Genomic DNA, 20,494 nt, shown 5'->3' with positions numbered 1-20,494 from the left:
AGGATCAAAGTCCTGCCACCAGACACTTCTGGCAACATTCCAGGACTCCCGAGCCCCCCAGGGGTGGTCTCGGCCACTCTGCACCTCCATCCTGAGGTCCCACAGTCACCATCAGTGCCAGCTCAGGGCTGAGTGCCCAGAACACACGGTGCCCGTCCTGTCCCAGCTGGTTGGTGGCCACACACTGGTAGGTTCCTGACTGTCCCACATCAATGGCCCTGAGCTCCAGGAGGGGATCCCGGGCCACCTCCTGCCCATTGTGCAGCCAGGTGAAGGTGACAGGGGCTGAGTCCCCCTGCACCGAGCAGTGCAGGGTCACGTTGTGACCTGCACGCACCTGGTGTGCCAGGGGACCTGGGATGATGGTGGCATTGGCCACGGGCACTGCAGGGACACAGACAGGGCTGAGGCCAAAGGGAGGGGCTGGCAGCCGATGTGGGGGGATAGGGACGAGAGGGGATGAGACTGATGGGGGATAGTGGGGACAGGGTTACGCCATGGATGTGTGGAGACAAGGGGAGTGGTGGAAGGACCCAAGGAAAGTGTCTGGGGGACATGGAGGTGCCAAGGCAGGGGACCCTGAGGAGCCTGTGGGGACTCCCCGTGCCCATCCCTGCACTCACTTCGCACCATGACGGGGAGCTGGGCACTGCTCTTCTTCACCACCCCACCCTTGAAACGCACCTGGCAGCTGTAATTCCCTGAGTGGGAGACCCCCACGGCGAGCACCAGCAGCTGCAGGGACCCCTGAAGGCCCCCCACCACCTGCCTGTCCCTGTGGAACACGTGCAGGAGGGGGGCTCGGTGCCGCAGGGGGCTGGGGGTTCTGAGGCAGCTGAGAGTCAGGGGGGGCTGAAGGATGGCTCAGGGGGACCCTCCAGCGCCGGCACTGGGAGGAGCTCAGGGCAGGAGATTGGAGGCAGTGGGCACAGTGACCCCAAGTCCTTGGGGAGGGGCTGTGGGGGTGTTGGGGTGGAAGCTGTGGGGTTCTCACCATGCACTGTCACTGTCACCGGCACGGACACCACCCACTCCCTGTCTTTCAGCCAGCCCCTGCAGTGGTAGCGCCCACTGTGGTGCAGCTGGAGAGGGAACAGGGTCAGCTCTGTCCCATTTCGGAGCTCCACCAACAGCTTCTCTTCATGGTAGAAGGAGAGCCAGGTGACGAGGTTGTTCTGCCGGTCCCGGCAGCGCAGTGTCACCGCGTCCCCCTCCAGCAGTGGCCGTGCCGGCACCTGCAGCCCCAGCCAGTCTGGGGAACAAGTGGGTCCTGTCACATCAGGAGGCCTTGGAGGGTCCTGAAGGCACCACCCAATATGGACCCCCCTAGTGGGTCACAGCCAGCACACTGGGGGTCCCCAATTCCAATACAGGGGCCCCTCCCCACTGGCTTGCTTTGGGATGTTCCCATATGCAGGGGATGGGCTCTTGTCACACAGGAGGTGACCCATGGAGCGCAGCCCACCCAGAGCCCTTGGTGTCCCTGCAGGTGCCAGGCTGGGGACACCCAAACCCCTCTTACCATCAGAGACACTCACGGGAGGCTGAGCCCAGTGCCGGTTCTGTTACACTCGTAGGTGCCATTCTCAGTGACAGTGAGGCGGTCACGTCCCTGCTGCCCCCAGCGCTGCCCATCCTTGTACCATGTGGTGGCACTGGAGGTCCCCGAGCCCTGGCAGGTCAGTGTCACCCGGTCCCACAGCACCGCCGGCATCCAGGGGGGCTCCACGATGATCCAGGGGGTCTGGGTGCCTGCAGGTGACAGGGGACACCCGCCTGCCAGGGCCAGCGTGGGGCTGGGGACAGCAGGGTTGGGCCATGGCATCCTCTGAGGACTCACCAGCGAAGCCGAGGGTCTGGGCTGGAAGGGAGAAGGGACAGGGCTCAGTGGGGGTGGCTCTGTAGGTACAGCAGCACCAGAGCTCGGGTTTTGGCATCACCCCCAGATTTCTCCTGTGGGGACACCAGAGTGGCGCAGACCTCTCAGGAACTGGGGCTCCAGGGCCACCTTAGGCTGAGGCAGGACACAGGGACACACCATGGACACTGTGGGTTTGGGGATGCCATGACCATCCCATGCTGGCACAGGTCACCTCCACCAGTCCCATGGTCTCTGTACCCAGGGCCCATCTGCATGGTGCTTTTCCCCTAATTCCTGTCCTGGTCCCCCAGGCACCCTGTTCATGTCCCCACATCTTCACCAGTCCCATGATGCCTCCCAAATTCCATCCCCCTGTTATTGTCCCCATGTTCCTTAACCCCCTCTCCTGTCCCTAAAGCCTCCCCAGGACCCTGGTCACCTCATGCATTGACTCTCCTGGCATTGGGAACCTCAGAGGACCCTGCAGACCCCCTGTGCCACCTCCCCACCAGTCTCTGCCTCACCAGGGCCCATCCCTGGGGTGTCTGGTCCCTGCCAAAGGCACTCACCCCACAGGAGCAGCGCCACCTTCCCGGCCATCCCAGTGTCCCCAGTCATCTGCACTGGCTGTCACTCGCTGCTGTGGCCACCGCTCCTCTGGCTGGCGGCTGTTCGGATGAAGGGGAAGGAAGCAAGGTTATGTCTTGTCCCCATGTGTAGGGGGCCCTTGGTGGGGGCAGGGTGGGGACAGGATGGGGGCAGGGTGGGGACAGGATGGTGGCAGGTTGGGGAACTTGTGAGAGATGGGGGTGATGGTGGGACATGGTGTTGCCAGAATTTTGAGGCTGAGGCTGTGTAGGGAGCCAGGGATGGGTGTCCAGGGGATTGGGATGCCCAGGGATGGGGTCCCAGGGGAATCAGGGTCCCAAGGGTTAGGTAGGCTCAGACTCAGGAATGAGGGTCTATGAACAATGTGGCCTCCAGGGATTTCTGATCATGGGATGGTGGCCAAGGATGTCAGGGTTGAAGGGGACCCTGTGAGAATGGGGGCTGTGTAAGATTGGGGGTCCTGGGGGAATGAATGTCCCCAAGGGAAGGGAGGTCCCAAGGGCTGGAATTAACCAGGATGGCGTTCCTTGGGGTTGGAGATCCTGGGGAATTGCAGTCCGGAGATGGGGGCTCCAGGGAAGGGGAAACTGAAAGAAATGGGATTCCCATGTTTGGGATCCCAGGGGAAAGGGGGTGCCAGGGATGGGCAGTGGCTGGGGGGGGGGGGCACGGGGGTAACAGCTCCTTCCCTGGGGCGCCTCAGATTTTGGGGTGACCTGGGGCCCAGCATTGCCCCCCTGAGCTGCTTGTTTTCTGGGCAAACATCACATGGGGGTTCTGGATAGCTCTAACTCTGTCCCTCCCCTGCTCTTGACTTTTCCCTCTCTTTATTTCCCTTATTTTCCTCACTTTTGTGCCAGGTCCCCTCAGCCCCAGTTCCTGGCTAAGCAATCCTGGGGCGTACCTGAGAGGGGAACAGGTTGGGGGGACCCCGGGGAGAGGGGAAAAATGGGGTGTGAGGGGTGCAGGGAAGGGTGAGGAGGCTTTGGGGGATGTCTGCTTGTGCTCCCTCAACACTTTCATTTTCCTTTTCCAGGACAAGCAGGAAGAGGCCATTTGTGCTGAGAGTCAGATGGAAAAGGAAGGGGGTTCTGTCCTGGGGGGGCACATCCAGGGGGGTCTTGTCCAGGGAGCATCTTGTTCTGGGGATGACCTGGATGAAACCAGTCCAGGGGTGGCACATCCTGGGGACCCGTGTCAATGCAAGGTTGGGGCCCAGCCATGGCCCAGCCCCACTGCACAGGGATGGCCATTGCCCAGCCCTGCTCTGCCCAGCCCCAGGTGGCAGGCAGCACCTGAGGGTCCCCCCTGCCCCCTTGGCTTTGATTCTGGCAGCCTTAGAGCTGCTGCAGAGGTGAGAATTCTGTGGGTGGAAAAAGTTCTTGGGTTTTGTTCTTCTTGTGGTTTTCTCAGTTCTGCAAGAAGCACAAAAGCCACAGTGACACAAGCAGTGGACCTGTGAAGGCCTTTGACGGTTTTCAGAACTTGGCTGGCAAGAAATCCACCCTGCAGGGGCAGCTGGGAGGGAACCAGACCAGAAATGCAGCAATTTATCAATTTTTCCCTGTCCCCAGGGTACTGAGAGAGCCTCAGGTCTACTGGAAAGAAAACAATAACAATCTGCTCCTTAACCTGACAGGGACCTGGCTCCTTCCTGAGCTGAACTGACAGAGCTGGACAAACAAAAACCATTTCTCCCAGTTTAATCAAAGAGCTGTATTTTGGGTCCAATAAGAGTGACAAGGGTCCTGTCCCTCCTGGCTCAGGGGAAGGGTATGGGGAGCCTTTGGGGGTACTGGGAGCACTGGGAGCACTGGAACGGGGAGCTCTGGGCAGCCCCACATGGGACCCCCCACTCGTGGCCACCCCACAGACACGGTGAGCACCCATGGGAGCTTGGGGGGACACATGGTGGGTGCCCTCAGGCAGGGACCCCCAGTGCCCCCAGCGTCACAGCATGTCATCGTAGTCACAAGGGTCCCGCTGTCCCTCGTTGGGTCCCGACAGCTCCGCATTGGTCACTTGTGGATCCCGAGGTGGGGCAGGGCTGGGGGAGACCCATGGGGGCCCTGAGAGTGACACTGGTTGTGGGGACCTGGGTGGGGGTGACACCCACGGGTGACGTGTCACTGTCACCCTCTATACTCACCATCTGCCCATTCGGTGCCCACGATGTGTGGGGTTCAGCACTGCCCCTTCCTCCCAGGGGATCCTGTGGGGATGGGGAGGGTCTGGGTCATGTCTGGGGAGGGGGAGAGGGGAGTCCCAGCCAGAGCCCCCCACTCACCTCTCCTGGAGCTTTCTGGTAGCTGCAAGGGAAAGGGGAGGGGGTGACTGTGGGGACACCGGGACCCCTGAACCTTCCTGGGACCTCGGCAGCTCCAACCACCCACGGGATCCCCAAATCCCCACTGCAGCCCCAAATTCCAATAGATCCCTGATTCCCCCCGGACACTCTGATCACCCCTGAACCTCCTGGAACTTCTGCATCACCGCAGTGCCCCCAGTCCCTCTGGTGCCCCCAACCCTCTGAGCCCCCAGAACACCAAGCATGGGAGAGAGGGGACCCCCAAACTCCCACAGGACCCACACAGATCCTCCAACATCCCTGCACAGTCCTCTAGCACCTCTCCAAACCCTCCAGGAACTCCCAGTGTCACCCCAATGTTCCTCAAAGCCCATCCGGGGATGGCCCTGGAGCACAACTAAGACTCTCCAAATTCCCCCCAAATCCCTCAGGACCCCCAGACGAGGTCACTGCAGGCTCAGTGTCCCCGAGCTCAGGTGCCCTCAGTGCTGCTGATCTCTGCCCCCACTCTGGGGGCTCCTCCTCACTCCAGGACCCCCATCCCCCCCTCCATTGTCACCCACCCTGGTGGTGCCACCAGTGACAGCCCCCGATGACAGCCAGGAGCAGGAGCAGGAACAGGAGGGTCCTGCTGACATTCGCAGCCATGGCTGGGCACAGAGGGAGACACACCAGGGTCTCCTTGAACCCTGGGGTTCCTGAGCACCCTGGTGACCCCGTGGGACCCCACCTGTGACCCAGGGTCAGCCAGGTGTCACCTCCAGGGCCAGCTCAGGGCTGAGAGCCTGGTGTCCTCCTGTCCCAACTGGTTGGTGGCTGTGCACTAGTAGGTGCCCGACTGTCCCACATCAACAGCCCTGAGCTCCAGAAAGGGACTTTGGGCCACCTCTTGCCCAATGTGCAGCCATGTGAAGGTGACAGGGGCTGAGCCCACCTGCAGTGCAGGGTCACGTTGTCACCTGCGTGCACTTGATGTGACAGGGGACTTAAAGTGATGGTGGCGTTGGCCACGGGCACTGTGGGAATAGATAGTGGCCACTGTGGGAACAGAGACAAGGCTGAGGGCACAGGGAGGGGCTGGCAGCCAGTTGGAGGGGATACGGACGAGGGGGATGGGTGTGATGGGGGACTTTGGGTATTGGGTCACACCACAGAGGAGTGAAGGGACTGAGAGTGGAGGCAAAGGAGCACAATAAAGGTGTCAGGGGGGCATAGAGGTACCAAGGAAGGGGACCCGGGGGGTCTCTGGTGACTCCCCGTGCCCATCCCACACTCACTGTGCACCGTGACATGGAGCCGGGCATTGCTCTTCCGCACAGATCCCTCCCCTCGGAGTGCACCTGGCAGCTGTAATTCCCTGAGTGGGAGACCCCCACAGTGGGCACCAGCAGCTGCAAGGACGCCTGCGGGCCCCCCACCACCTGCCCGTCCCGGTGGAACACATGCAGGAGGGGGGCTCGGTGCCGCAGGGGGCTGAGGGTGCTGAGGCAGCTGAGAGTAAGGAGGGACCCCACAGTGGGCTTGGGGAACCCTCCAGCACCGGCACCGAGAAGCGCTCAGGGAAGGAGAAGGGAGCTAAGGATAGTGAATGAGTCTGCTGGGAGGTGGTGTTGGGGGTGTCAGGAGATTGCAGTTCCAGCCGTGGCGTGCTCACTGTGCACTGTCACTGTCACCGGCGCTGAGAGCACCCACGAGGAGAGGTTGGAGCTCACCCAGCCCCCACAGCGGTAGTGCCCACTGTGGTTCAGCTGCAGAGGGGAAAGGGACAGCACAGTCCCATTGAGGGACCCCTACCCCTCCTTGTCCTCATAGCAGAATCGCACCTCAGTGACCGACATGTTCTCCCACTCCCTGTGCCCCCTCCCCACTGGTCTCTGTCTCACTGGGGTCAATCCCTGGGGTGTCAGGCCCATGCCCAGAGCACTCACCCCAGAAGCAGCGCCTCCTTCCCAGCCATCCTGGTGTCCCCAGCCATGTGCACTGGCTGTCACTCGCTGCCAGGGTGGCTGTCCCCTGGGTGGTGGCTGTATGGCCAAAGGGGAAGGAAGCGAGGTCACGTCTCTTCCTCATGTGTAGGTGGCACCTGGTGGGGGCAGAGTGGACACAAGCTGGGAGCGGCTGTGGGCAGGGAGGGGACAGGATGGGGACAAGACAGAGTGGCAGAAGGTGGGACATGGGCTTAGCAGGAGGGAGGGGCACAGGGTGTTTGGAGAGCCAGGGATGGGTTCCAGGAGAATGGGGAGCCCCAGGGATGGGGTCCCTGGGAATGGGGGTCTAAGGGAGGGGGAGTAACCAGCGATGAGGGTGCCATGGGAATGGGGGTGCCCAGGGCTGGGGGAACTAAGGGATGGAAGTCCCAGAACAATGAGGGCTCCAGGGATTTGGGGTCAGGGGATGGTTGTCCTAGGGATGAGGGTACCAGGGGAATGAGGGATCCAGTGGGCATGAGGGTTCCTCGGAGAATCAAGGTTCTGGGGGAAGAGGAATTTCTGGGGATGAAATGAATGGGAGAGGGTTCCTTGGGAATGAGGCCCTGGGCCATGGAGATCCTGGAGAATGTGAGTACTGGGATGGGGTCCCCGGGACAGGGGGACTGAAGGAATGGGGGTCCCATGGTTGGGTTCCCAGAGGAATGAGGGTGCCAGAGATGGGCAGTGGCTCCGTGGGTCCATGGTTTGGAGCCCCTTCCCTGAGTGCTTCAGATTTTGGGGTGACCCACAGCTCAGCACAGCCCCCGAAGTGTGCTGATGGCCTGGGGGTGACACAAGGGAGATTCTGAAGGGCTCTGAGTCTGTGTGCCCCCAGCTCCCAGGGGCTTTTTCCACTCTTCATTTCCATTTCCTCCCTTTGATCCCTCAATTTCACAATGCCCCAGTTCGTTCCTTGATTATTCTGGGAAACAACTGAGTAGGGAATGGGTTGGGGGAACCCCAGAGTGGGGCAAGTAACAGTGAGGGGTCTGCAGGAAGGGCTGGGGAGGCTGTGGGGGAAGGGGGTGTCTGTCTGTGTGCCCCAACACTTTCACTTTTTCTGTCCTGCAGAAGAAAGAAGAGGCCGTTTGTGAGTGTCAGATGGGCGGGGGGGGAGGGGAGGAGTGTTCTGTGATGGGGGGATCCTGCCCCAGGGGGGACACATGCTGGACAAAGGGGGTCCTGTCCTGGGGAATGGCAGCTCCAGGGAACTCCAGATTTCTCCATTCTTGCTCATCCCCTGCAGGATCTGAGCCTGCAAGAGCAGCTGGGCAATGGAGCGCCAGCCAGGAAGGAGCTCTCAAACTCCTGCTCCTTGAAGCCAGTGGCCATCCAAGGGTGGGGCCCAGCCATGGCCCAGCCCCACTGCACAGGGATGGCCATTGCCCAGCCCTGCTCTGGCCAGTCCCAGGTGGCAGCCAGCACTTGAGGGTCCCTCCTGCCCCCTTGGCTTTGATTCTGGCAGCTTTAGAGCTGCTGCAGAGGTGAGAATTTTGTGGGTGGAAAAAGGCCTTGCTGTGGTTTGCTCAGCCCTGCAAGAAGGACAAAACCCAAACGGAGCTCAAGCAGTGGCTCTGTGAGGACTTTTGATGGTTTTCAGAGCAGGGCTGGCTGGAAACCACCCCTGCAAGGGCCAGCTGTGAGGGAACCAGTCTGGAAATGCAGCAATTGATCGTTTAATCCCTGTCTCCAAGGGACTAAGAGAGCCTGATAACTACTGCAAATGCCACAACAATCTGCTCAACAACCTGACTGGGTACTCCTTCTTGAACAAAACGAACAGGCCTTTGGAACATCAATAGAAAGAAAGTTTGGGTTCTGGCTCGGCTGCCAGACAAAAGGGAAATGTGGGAAATATTGAGCAGTGGCTCTGCCCTATGGCCATGATGGGGCTGTGGGGAGTTTCCCTGTCTGGATTCCAGGTGTTCCCAAAGCTGCTCCTTCCCTGCCCTCCTCACCTGCACAAGGCATAGGGAATAGACAGGGCTCTGCCCTGCCCCTGCTGCACCCCTTTCCAGGGTACCCCTCCACTTCCCGGAGCTGTGGGAGCCTTACCCTGGCAACGCTCAGTCCCGACACATCGCCACAGTGGCTTCGGGCACGCTGTCACAGTCAGTTTGGACACCCTGTGACCATCCCAGCACTCACAGCGCGATGGCAGCTGGGCCCCTTCCCGGTGCTCCGGGACCACCATTGCGGTCCCTCCTTTCCGCAGACCCCACCGCAGGGTCTCTGCTCCCCCCTGTCCCAGAGTCTCCCCTCTGCCGTTTCGCTCCCTCCATGCTCGAGGCTCCACAGTGGGGTCCCAGTCCCTCCATCCTGGCCCCTCCGGCCACACCCCCGACAGCCCCGGGGCTGGCACCGGCAGAGGCTGCCGAGCCCCTGCAGGATGAGATGTTCCTGGGGCTGCGCCGGCTGAGCGGGGCCTGGCTCCCTCACGCCGTCCTTGCCCACAGCACTCAGGCTCCAGCAGCCCCAGGCTGCTTCTTCAGGATGTGCCGACTGCTCCCAGAGCGCTGCTCTTTGTTGGGATCGAGCCAGAGAGCACCTGAATCATCCCCAAGGCCTGGGCCTGGACCTCCTGTGAGGCTGTGCCCGAGCCCTGAGAGGTTTGGGAGCCCGATGGGTGTCACTGCCCTGTCGCAAAATCTGGGTGGAGCAGGAATGGCAAGTGGTGTCCCACCATGGCCCAGCCCCATGGGCCTCCCCTGAGCACCCTGCGGAATTCCCAGCACTCCTGCTCCACCAGCATGGCCAGGTGCTGTTCCTGTGGGCCCCCTGCTCCAGCCGCTCCTGCCTCAGCCCCAGGATCCCAAAATCCCCAGGAGAGGCAGCGGTGCTCTGTGTTTTGCACGAGGTTGCTTTAGGAATGCAGCGGAACTTCAGGAACTCCAGCACTAATTACAACACCTCCTTAAGGGTCTGCAGCTCCCAGAGCAGCACAGGGACATTGGCCCAACCAGCTCCAATTTAGCCCCATCTTGCCCTCCCAAGACACTGCTCTCAGCCCGGGCTGTACCTGTAGTCCAGTTGCAGGTGCAGAGCCCTCAGGGCTGTGACTCTGCTCTCTTCTTCCTCCTCCCCTGGGGCTGCTGTGTCAGAACCAGCAGTGGCCCAGGAACAGCAGGAACTCCAAATGTGCTCTGCAGCCACCTGAGGAGCCCTGGCAGAGTCAGCACCGAGCACCAGCTTTCCTCAGCATCCCAGGGAACTTCAACATTCCCAGAGCTGCTGTGCCGATGCTGAAGGAGGAAAAGGGAATGAAAGGCTGTAAAGCGACCAGAAGTGATGTTGTGGACCTGAGACCTGCCTGGGCACTGCCTTCCTTCCATCCGGGATCATAGAGAGCTGTTGTGGGTATTGTCAGGGCATTTGCCTGGCTGCGGTTATAACTGCCACAAAAACCAACAGCGCTGAGGAGGAGGGAAAATTCTGGATTTGTCTTGTTTGTTCTATTCTGGTTTATAAATTTCCTAGTAAAGAGCTGCTATTCCTTTTCTTACAGTTCTGCCTGGAAGCCCCATCATCTTTGAAATCAAAAAATGGTTTTTGACCTTGGGCCAATTTTCCATTCCAGGAACGTTCCCACTTTTGTTGGCAGATATTTCTCATTTAAATGAGTGGCACATTCCTGGGTTCCAGCGTGGATGCGACAGACATGCCAAGAAGAGTCAGTGTCACAGACTTGGCAACATCATGCTCTGCCTTTTAAGCCAGTTGGGCCACCAAGGGCCGTCTCCCCAGGTAGCACTTCTGGTCACATAGCCACTCAGGACCTGGTGCGTCACACTGTCCCTGTGTGCCATGGCTGAAAGACTGATGGACAGACGGGGCCGTGTCTCTCCAGAACCAAGGCCTGACCTACCCCTGCCACACACAGCTGTTACAAAATATCTCCAGACATCAAACTTTTCCTGTCTCTGACACCCCACACTGTGCCATGGCCTTACCCCGACTGCCCTATGAAAGGGGGAGGCTCTGGAATCCCCACAGGGACTTTGTGAGATCCTGGTGTGGGAAGCACGGCAGAGGAGGGGTTTGGTACAGGGGTCAAGAGAATCCAGAGCCTCCTGAAGGCTGCTTTGGCCATTAGAGCAAGGAAGGTCCAGCGTCCTGCCAGGTTCCTCTGGTGGAGGAAACGTGCAGGGGGAAAAATCGGGTTTGTTCCTTGTTATGTTTTTCCCAGGAAATTTGCCCGTGTGTGACGATTTAGACTCAGAATCTTGTTGCTGTTGGTTTTATTATTTCTGGTTGCTCTTTCAGGAAATTGTTCTTCTTTCAGCCCTTTGGGATCTTTGTCCCTCCATGGGGAGGGAGAGGGGCAGTTTTTGATGGCAGCACAGACATGAGTGGGTGCCAATGGGTGTGGACCCCCAGTGCCCCCCAGTTCCCCCAGTGTCACAGCACATCCCCGTAGATGTCACTGGATTCCAGCGGTCGCCCCTGGGGTCCTCGTAGCTCCGTGTACGTCACCTGGGGATCCTGGAGGGTGGTGGCACAGGGGGACCCTGAAAAAGACATGGGCTGTGGGGTCTGGGTGGGGTGACACTCGTGGGTGATGTGTCCCTCTGTGTGTGTCCCACCCGTACTCTACTCACCCCCTGCCCTCTTGGTGACCACGACGTGGCTGTACAGCACCTCCCCCTCCTCTGGGGGCGCGGGGGGATCCAGGGGAGCCCTGAGGGAATAAAGGGAATGTGGGGGAGGGAATGGGAGATCTTGGGGGTTGGGGTAAAAGGGAAGTGTGCGGTTTGAGCCCCCCACTCACCTTTCCTGGTTCTTCCTGGCAGCTGCAATGGAAGCAGAGGAGGGGTGACTGTGAGGTCCCAGGGCCCTGGCCACTCTCAGGATTCCTGAACTCCCATGGGGCCTCGTAGCATCCCTGAAGTCCCCAAGAAGTCATGAACGTCCCTAGTGTCCCCAACCAACTCAGCCTCAAAAACCCAAAGCCTGCCAAGGACAGAGACTCCCCAAACGCCCCCAAGGCCCCTGAAAGAACCACTAAAATCCTGCAGGACCCTCCAGCACCTCCCCAAACTGTATAGGACTCCCAGAAAAGGTCACAATTCTAGGGCTGTGAGTGCTTCCTTTTTGCTCCCCAACTCTGGAGGCCTCTACATCTCCCTGGGCCTCCCATCCCCCCATTGTCACGCACCCACATGGTGCCACCAGTGCCAGGCCACAATGACACCCACGAGCAGAAGCAGGAACAAAAGGGCCCCACCGACACCTGCGGCCACTGCAAGAAACGGAGGGGGACACATCAGAGTCAGCCATCACTCCAGGGGTCCTGCACCCCACAGTGATCCCGTGTGATCCCCACCTGTGTCCCTCTGTGTCCCTTTGTTTTGCGGTTTCAGCTCCAGGGCCAACTCTGGGCTGAATGCTCGGAACACGCGGTGCCCGTCCTGCCCAGCTGGTTGGTGGCCACGCACTGGTAGGTTCCCGAATGTCCCACATTGACAGCCCCAAGGTCCAGGAGGGGACCCTGTGCCACCTCCTTCCCGTTGTGCAGCCAGGTGAAGGTGACAGGGGCTGAGCCCACCTGCACCGAGCAGCGCAGGGTCACGGGGTCACCTGCATGCACCTGGTGTGACAGGGGACCAGGGGTGATGGTGGCATTGGCCACAGGCACTGTGGGGACACAGACAGGGCTGAGGGCACAGGGAGGAGCTGGCAGATGGTGTGGGGGATAGGGACGGGGAGAAGGGTGTGATGGGGGATGTTGGGAATGGGGTCACAACATGGAGGGGTGAGGAGACAAGGGGAGGGATGGAAGGACCCGGGAAAACTGTCTGGGAGATGTGGAGGTGCCCAACTAGGGGACCTGAGAGGCCGTGTGGACTCCCCATACCCATCCCCGCACTCACTGCGCACCATGACGCAGAGCTGGATGCAGCTCTTCCTCACGGACCCCCCTTGGAATGCACCTCACAGTCATAATTTCCCAAATGGGAGACCCCCACGGCAGGCACCAGCAGCTGCAGGGACCCCTGCTCGCCCCCCCCCCCCCCCTTCCCACCAGTCCTGGTAGAACACGTGCAGGAGGGGGGCTCGGGGCCGCAGAGGGCTGGGAGTGCTGAGGCAGCTGAGAGTCAGGGGGGACCTTTCAATGGGCTCAGGGGGACATTCAATTACCGGTACCAAGAAGAGCTCTGGGAAGGGGAGGGCAGGTGAGGACTGTAATTCTGAATCCACTAGGAAGGGGCTTTGGGGATATCAGGAGATTCGAGTTCCAGCCATGGGGTGCTCACCGTGCACTGTCACTGTCACTGCTGCTGACCGTGAGAGAAAGGACCTCACCAAGCCCCCGCAGCTGTAGCGGCCACTATGGTTCAGCTGCAGGGGGGGACAGGGACAGCTCCGTCCATTGACAGGCCCCCTCAGATCCTTCTCGTCCTGGTAGAATCGCACCCTGGTGACCGTGTTGTTCCACCATCCACGGCAACGCAGTGTCACCGTGTCCCCTTCCAGCAGTGCCCGTGCTGGCACCTGCAGCACCAGATTGTCTGTGCGACAGAGGGGTCCCCTCTCACTGAGGGCTCAAGACAGGTCCATGGTGGGTGCCCATGGCACTGGGAACATCTGGGTGCACTGGGATGTCCAGGTGTCCTGTAGACAGGCTCTGCCACAAAGGGGTGTAAGGCCACCCACAAAGTGGATCCCACCCAGACCTGTCAGGGGCCACCCTGATCATTTAAGATAACCACTCACCATCTAGCACTGTCACAGGGGGGGCTGTGCCCGGTGCCAGGTCTGTAACACGTATAGGTGCCACTCTCGGTGACAGTGACGTGGCATGGTCCCTGCTGCCTCCAGCGTTGCCTGCCCTTGTACCAGGTGGTGGCACCGGCAGCCCCCAAGCCCTGGCAGGTCAGTGTCACCCGGTCCCACAACACTGCCGGCCTCCAGGGGGCTCCACCAGGAGCTGGGTGGTCTGGGCACCTGTGGGTGACAGGGGACACCAGCCTGCCAGGGCCAGCATGGGGCTGGGTACAGCGGGGTGGGTCCATGGCATCCCCGAGGACTCACCAGCGAGGCCGAGGGTCTGGGCTGGAAAGGAGAAGGGACAGATCTGGGTGGGGGTGGCACCATGGGGACAGGAGCATGGGGGCACAGGGTGTGGAGGCTGTCCCTAAATTGTTCCCATGGGGACAGCAATTCTTGTGGGAAAGAGTGTCTGGGTGGTCCCAAAAGATTTGGAGAGTCAGGGGGACATGTCTGTGTCACAGCCAGCTGTGCACCACATCCATGTGGCACAGACGCCTCAGGAACAGGGACACCAAGGCCAGCCTTGGCTGAGGAAGAAAATGAGGACACTGTGGACACCACGGGCACTATGACACCAGGGACAAAACCCATGAAGGTCCAGGTCATCTCCATCTGCTCATGATCCCATCCCCATGGCCACATCATCATGCTTCTTGTCCACTTCTGTCCGTGCATCCCAGTTCCATTGTCCCTATCTCCAGAACTCCCTGATCCCAAAGGTGCAAATCTCCACATCCCTGTATCCACATCCTCATCCCTAAATTCCTGCCCCTCTTCCTGTCCCCAAAGCCACCCTACATCTCCAGTCCCAGCAAGGTCCACTGTGGGTACCATGGACTGGAACTGCTGCCATTGGGGACCTCTGAGGACCCCCTGTGCCTCCTCCTCTCCCCATCCCCAGGGTGTCAGGCCCGTGCCCAGGGCACTCACCCCACAGGAGCAGCGCCACCTTCCTGGCCATCCCGGTGTCCCCAGCCATGTGCACTGGCTGTCAGTCACTGCTGTGGCCACCGCTCCCCTGGCTGGCGGCTCTTCGGATGAAGGGGAAGGAAGCGAGGTCATGTCCGTCCCCACATGTAGGTGGCCCTTGGTGGGGGCAGGGTGGCTGCAAGCTGGGCACAGGAAGGGGATGAGCATGGGTGGAACAAAGTGGGACATGTGGTTCACAGGAGTGGGGGGCTAGGTTGGTTTTGGGTGCCAGGGCTGAGTGACCAGGGGAATGGGGTTCCTAAGGAGGGGGAGTCATGGGTCTGGGTGTGGCCAGGGCTGAGGGGACACAATCATGGGAGTCCCAGGGGAACATGGGGCTCCCGGGATTTGGGGTCATGGGATAGTGATGCTAGGGGAATGGTGGTTCCCATGGGAATGGGTTTCCTGAGAGAACCAAGGTCCTGGTGGAAGGGGGATTTCAGGGGATAGAATTAACAGGAGAGGGTTCCTTGGGAATGGGGTCCTGGGCCATGGAGATCCTGGAGAATGGCATTACTGGATGGAGTCCCAGGGATGAGGGGACATAAGGAATGGGGATCCCATGCTTGGGTTCCCAGGGGAATGGGGGTGCCAGAGATGGGCAGTTGCTGAATGGGCACAGGGGTCTCACCTTCTTCCCTGGGTGCATCAGATTTGGGATGAGCAAGAGCCAGCCAAGCCGCCCTGGGAATCTCATGTGTTGTGCAGGCTTCACATGGTGGTCCTGGGTAGCTCTGACTCTGTGCCCTCCCATGCCCTTGACTTTAGTGTCGTTATTGCTTTTTTTCTTTATTTTGCTCACTTTTGTGCCAGGTCCCCTCACCCCCAGTTCTTAGCTCAGCAATCTCATGGAGCACCTGAGAGGGACCAAGGTGGGGGACTGAGGGACGGGGCAATGGGAAGCAGGAGTTGGAGGGAAGGGTGGGGAGGCTGTGGGGGATGGAGATGTTGGCTTGTGCCTCCACAATGTTTTCACTTTCTTTTTCTTGGCACGAAGGAAGAGGCCATTTGTGCTGACAATCAGATGGGAAAGGGGGCAGTCTCTGTTCCTGGGGTGGCACATCAAGGGAGTCCTGTCCTGGGGGATCCTGTCCCAGGGGGTGACACATCTTGGCATGTGGATTCTGTCCCAGGGGGTGGCGGTTCCAGAAATGTCCCTGCACATTCCTGGACGGGTGCCTGTCCCAGGGTGGCACATCCTGGGGACCCCTGTCAATGCAAGGGTGGGGCCCAGCCATGGCTCAGCCCCACTGCACAGGGATGGCCATTGCCCAGCCCTGCTCTGGCCAGCCCCAGGGGGCAGCCAGGACCTGAGTGTTCCCCCCTGCCCCCTTGGCTTTGATTCTGACAGCCTTAGAGCTGCTGCAGAGGTGAAATTCTGTGGGTGGAAAAAGGCCTGCCTGTGGTTTGCTCAGCCCTGCAAGAAGCACAAACCACAATGGGAGCCCAAGCAGTGGCTCTGTGAGGGCCTTTCATGGTTTTCAGAGCAGGGCTGGCTGGAAACTCCCCATGCAAGGGCAGCTGTGTGGGAACCTGTCTGGAAATGCAGCAATTGATTATTTTGTCCCTCTCAGCAAGGGACTGAGAGAGCCCCAGCACTACTGCAAATACCAGAACAATCTGCTCAACAACCTGACCTGGACCCTCCTCCTCCTCCCTGCCTTGCCGTGCATGGACAGTGGCCGGATGCCCTGCACCCACCACAGCCGCTCTCTCACTGCCCTCCACACCTAGATGGGAGAGAAAATTGAGCAAAGGGTTCCTGGGTTGAGACAAGGACCAGGAGAGATCACTCATCAAATCCTGTCACGGGTAAAACTGCCTCAGAATTAGCGATATGAATGGAATTTATTGCCATCAAATCAGAGCAAGATAAGGAGAAGTCAAATAAACCCTTCCATACACATTCCCCTGTTACGAACAATTTTGTATTCATTGGCTTTCACTATTATATTGGTTTTTCCAAATTATTTTTATATAATACAGGTTGTAATCACTTTTTAACTGCTTTTGATACACTACAAATTGTCAGCCTTTTTACCCTAATCCCTGTGTAGAATATATATTTTAGTGTGATAAATACATTATAGTTTAAGCTCTCCCAAAATATCAAGGTAGAGACAATGTGCTGCGTATTACAGCATTGCCTGTTGCAGAAGCAGCTAATGCCTTTATTTGTGTAACTAAGTGACAACGGTGAGAATAACTGAGATAATTTGTGAAATAGATATTGTTGATTTAATGTACTGGTGGAGTATCTCATCTGTATGAGAAGAACACATTGAAAAGTAGCAAGTGAAAAAACATCAAAAGGAAGAATGCAAAGAGGAATTTACCACTGACCCTTCTTTTCTCAAGAACTGTCAAACCACAGAACAGGGGGGCTTTGTGAGGACAAAAATAGATAACTTTACTTTGCAGTATAGCATGTACTTTATTAAAATGAATCAAGGGTCAAACCAAGCAAAAGAATTCCCAGAACATGTAAACTGGAAAGAATGTTTGTATATGTTTAACCCTCCTGAGTATGTATTTAACCATTACAGTGAAAAGCTATGTAAGGAGAATTGTTGTGGTTAAAAGTGTGCCTCTGGCAGTTGCCAAGCACCCAGCATGCTGTTTACTGCACCTTTTATTCCTTATTAAACATTTACAAAATTTAAAGAGTGAGCCTTGTTTCTCACACAGTTGGACCAAAAAACTGCATTTTGGGTACCATAGGATGGAAAAACGTCGTGTGCTCTCCCATCACTGGGAGGCGGAATGAGGAGCCCTGTGGGGTGCTGTGAAGAGGAAGAAGAGACCCCTGAGGGGAATCAATGCCCCCCACTCCCACTCAGTGTCACAGCACATCATCATAATCACAAGGATCCCACTGTCCCTCATAGGGTTTCAACAGCTCCGCGTTGGTCACTTGTAGATCCCGAGGTGGGGCAGGGATGGGGGAGACCCATGGGGACCCTGAGAGTGACATCGGTTGCGGGGACCTGCTTGAGGGTGACACTCGTGTGTGACGTGTCCCACTGTCTCCCCCTGTACTCACCCTCTGCCCACTCGGTGCCCCTGATGTGGGTGTTGAGCACAACCCTCTGCTCCGGGGGGTTCTTGAGGGGATGGGGGGGACTGGATGGTGTGTGGGGAGGGGGAAAGTGGAGTCCCAGCCCGAACTCCCCATTCACCTGTCCTGGAGTTTCCTCGCAGCTGCAAGGAAAGGGGAGGGGGTGACCAAGTGGACACCAGGACCCCTGAACCTTCCTGGGACCTCGGCAGCTCCAACCACACACAGGACACCCAAATCCCCACTGCAGCCCTGAATCCCAGTGGATCCCTGACTCCCCCGGACACTCTGAGCACACCTGAAGCCCCCAGAACTTCTGCATCACTGAAGTGCACCCAGTCCCCCTGATGTCCCGAACTCTCTGGGTCCCCAGAACCCCAAGCAGGGAGGGGTACCCCCAAACTCCTCCAAGACCCCAAAAAGATCCCCAAACATCCCTGCACATCCATCCAGGAGCTCCCCAGATCCTCCAGGAACTCCCAGTGTCACCCCAATGTTCCTCAAAGCCCACCCAGGGAAGGCCTTGGGGCCCAACCAAGACTCTCAAAATTCCCCCCAAATCCCCCAGGACGCCCAGCTGAGGTCACTGCAGGCGCAGTGTCCCCCAGCTCAGGGGCCCTGGCTGCTGCTGATCTCTGCCCCCAGTCAGGGGGCTTCCCCTCATTTCAGGATCCTCTTATCACATCCACTGTCACCCACCCCAGCAGTGCCACCCTGATGACAGCCAGGAGCAGGAGCAGGAACAGGAGGGTCCTGCCGACATTCACAGCCACTGCTGGGAGCAGAGGGTACCCATCAGGGTCACCCTGAACTGTAGGTGTTCTGAAACCCCAGAAACCCTGTGGGACCCCACCTGTGAGCCAGGGTGAGCCAGGTGTCACCTCCAGGGCCAGCTCAGGGCTGAGTACCCGGAACACCCGATGCCCATCTTGTCCCAGCTGGTTGGTGGCCACGCACTGGTAGGTGCCAGAATGTCCCACATCGATGTTGCCAAGCTCCAGAAGGGGACCCTGGGCCACCTCCTGCCCATCTGGCCAGGTGAAGGTGACAGGGGCTGAGCCCACCTGCACCAAGCAGCGCAGGGTCACATTGTCACCCGCATGCACCTGCTGTGACGGGAGACCAGGAGTGATGGTGGCATTGGCCACGGGCACTGTGGGGACAGAGACACTGCAGAGGGCACAGGCTAGGGCTGGCAGCCAGTGAGGGGATAGGGATTGGCAGGAAAGGTTGTGATGGGGCATGTTGGGGAAGGGGTCACACCATGGAGGGATGAGCGGACACAAGGAGGAGGTGGAGGGACAGAAGAAAGGTGTCTGAGGAACATGGACGTACCGAGGCAGGGGACTGGAGGAGCATGTGGGAATTCCCTGTGCCCATCCCTGCACTCACTGTGCACTGTGACACGGAGCATGTCGCTGCTCTTCTGCACAGTTCCCGCCTCGGAGTGCACCTGGCAGCTGTAATTCCCCAAGTGGGAGACCCCCACGGTGGGCACCAGCAGCTGCGGGGACCCCTGCGGGCGCCCCACCACCTGCCCGTCCTGGCAGAACACGTGCAGGAGGGGGGCTCGGGGCCGCAGGGGGCTGGGAGTGCTGAGGCAGCTGAGAGTCAGGGGGGACCCTGGGTGGGCTCAGGGGGACCCTCCAGCACCGGCACCGAAAAGAACTGTGGGAAGGAGATTGGAGGGGGGTTTCTGAACCTGAATCCCTGGGGAGGGGCTGTGGGGCTGTCGGGGTGGCAGCGGTTGGGGTGCTCACCCTGCACTGTCACTGTCACCTGCGATGAGCACCAAAACTCCCCTAATATCCCAAATTTCACCCAGCCCTCGCAGCCATACTGGCCACTGTGGTTCAGCAGCAGGGGGGACAGAGACAGCTCCTTCCCTTTTCAGAGCCCCTCCAGTTTCTTACCCTCGTGGTAAAAAGAACACGGAGTTGATCATGCTGTTCTGCCAGCCCTGGCAGTGCAGTGTCACCATGTCCCCCTCCAGTAGTGCCTGTGCCGGCACCTGCAGCACCAGACAGTCTAGGGGAGAGCACGGGAACACCCCCATTGGGTCACAACCCATGCACCAGGCTCTCCGATTCCAAAACTAGTTCCACCCAAACTGGGATGCTCTGCGATTTCCCCAGAGCAGGGGATGGGCTCTGGTCACACAGGAGGTAACCCATGGAGCAGAGCCCACCCAGAGCCCTCGGGGTCCCTGCAGGTGCCAGGTTGGGGACACCCAAATCCCCCTCCCTGTTTGAGACTCTCACAGAGGGGCTGTGCTACTTCCAGGACTGTCACGTGTGTAGGTGGCACTCTCGGTGACAGTGATCAGGTCTCTTCTGCCACCAGCGCTGCCCGTCCTTGTGCCAGGTGGTGACACTTCGGTCCTCGAGCCCTAGCAGGTCAGTGTCACTCGGTCCCACAGCACCGCCGGCCGCAAGGGGGGCTCCACCAGGAGCTGGGTGGTCTGGGCACCTGTGGGTGACAGGGGACACCAACCTGCCGGGGCCAGCATAGGGCTGGGTACAGCGGGGTGGGGCCATGGCATCCCCTGAGGACTCACCAGCGAGGCCAAGGGTCTGGGCTGGAAGGGAGAAGGGACAGAGCTGGGTGGGGGTGGCACTGTGGGGACAGCAGCACGGGGCACAGGATCTGGGGACTGTCCCTAACTGTCCCCATGGAGTCAGCAGTTCTTTTAAGAAAGTGCATGGGAGTGGTCCCCAAACGAGTTGGCAAGGCAGGGGGCCATGTCTGTGTCACTGCCACCAGTGCACCACGGGCACATTCCTGTGGCACAGACACCTTGGGAACAGGGACACCGAGGCCACCCTGGGCTGAGGGAGAACATGGGGACACTGTGAACATCTTGGGCACAAGGACACCACGGACACAGCCCATGCTGGCCCAGGTCACCCCCACGAGCTCATGATCTCATCCCCATGATCCCCATGGCC

General features: G+C 59.2%; 1 long non-coding RNA gene across 1 annotated transcript; it reads right to left on the bottom strand.

Annotated features, from left to right (window-relative positions):
• Positions 1-1,607: 1,607 nt before the first annotated feature.
• Positions 1,608-2,514, bottom strand: LOC134413851 (uncharacterized). Its single transcript, XR_010026598.1, has 3 exons — positions 2,431-2,514; positions 1,841-1,861; positions 1,608-1,752 (listed from the first exon to the last, which is right to left on the bottom strand). It is a non-coding gene; the product is annotated as an uncharacterized LOC134413851 (long non-coding RNA).
• Between the last annotated feature and the right edge of the window lie 17,980 nt (positions 2,515-20,494).

This window comes from Melospiza melodia, unplaced genomic scaffold, assembly GCF_035770615.1.
Source record: "Melospiza melodia melodia isolate bMelMel2 unplaced genomic scaffold, bMelMel2.pri scaffold_54, whole genome shotgun sequence".
Lineage (NCBI taxonomy): Eukaryota > Metazoa > Chordata > Aves > Passeriformes > Passerellidae > Melospiza > Melospiza melodia.
The sequence above is the reverse complement of the archived record's forward strand: the minus strand, read 5'-3'. Positions and strand labels throughout refer to the sequence as shown.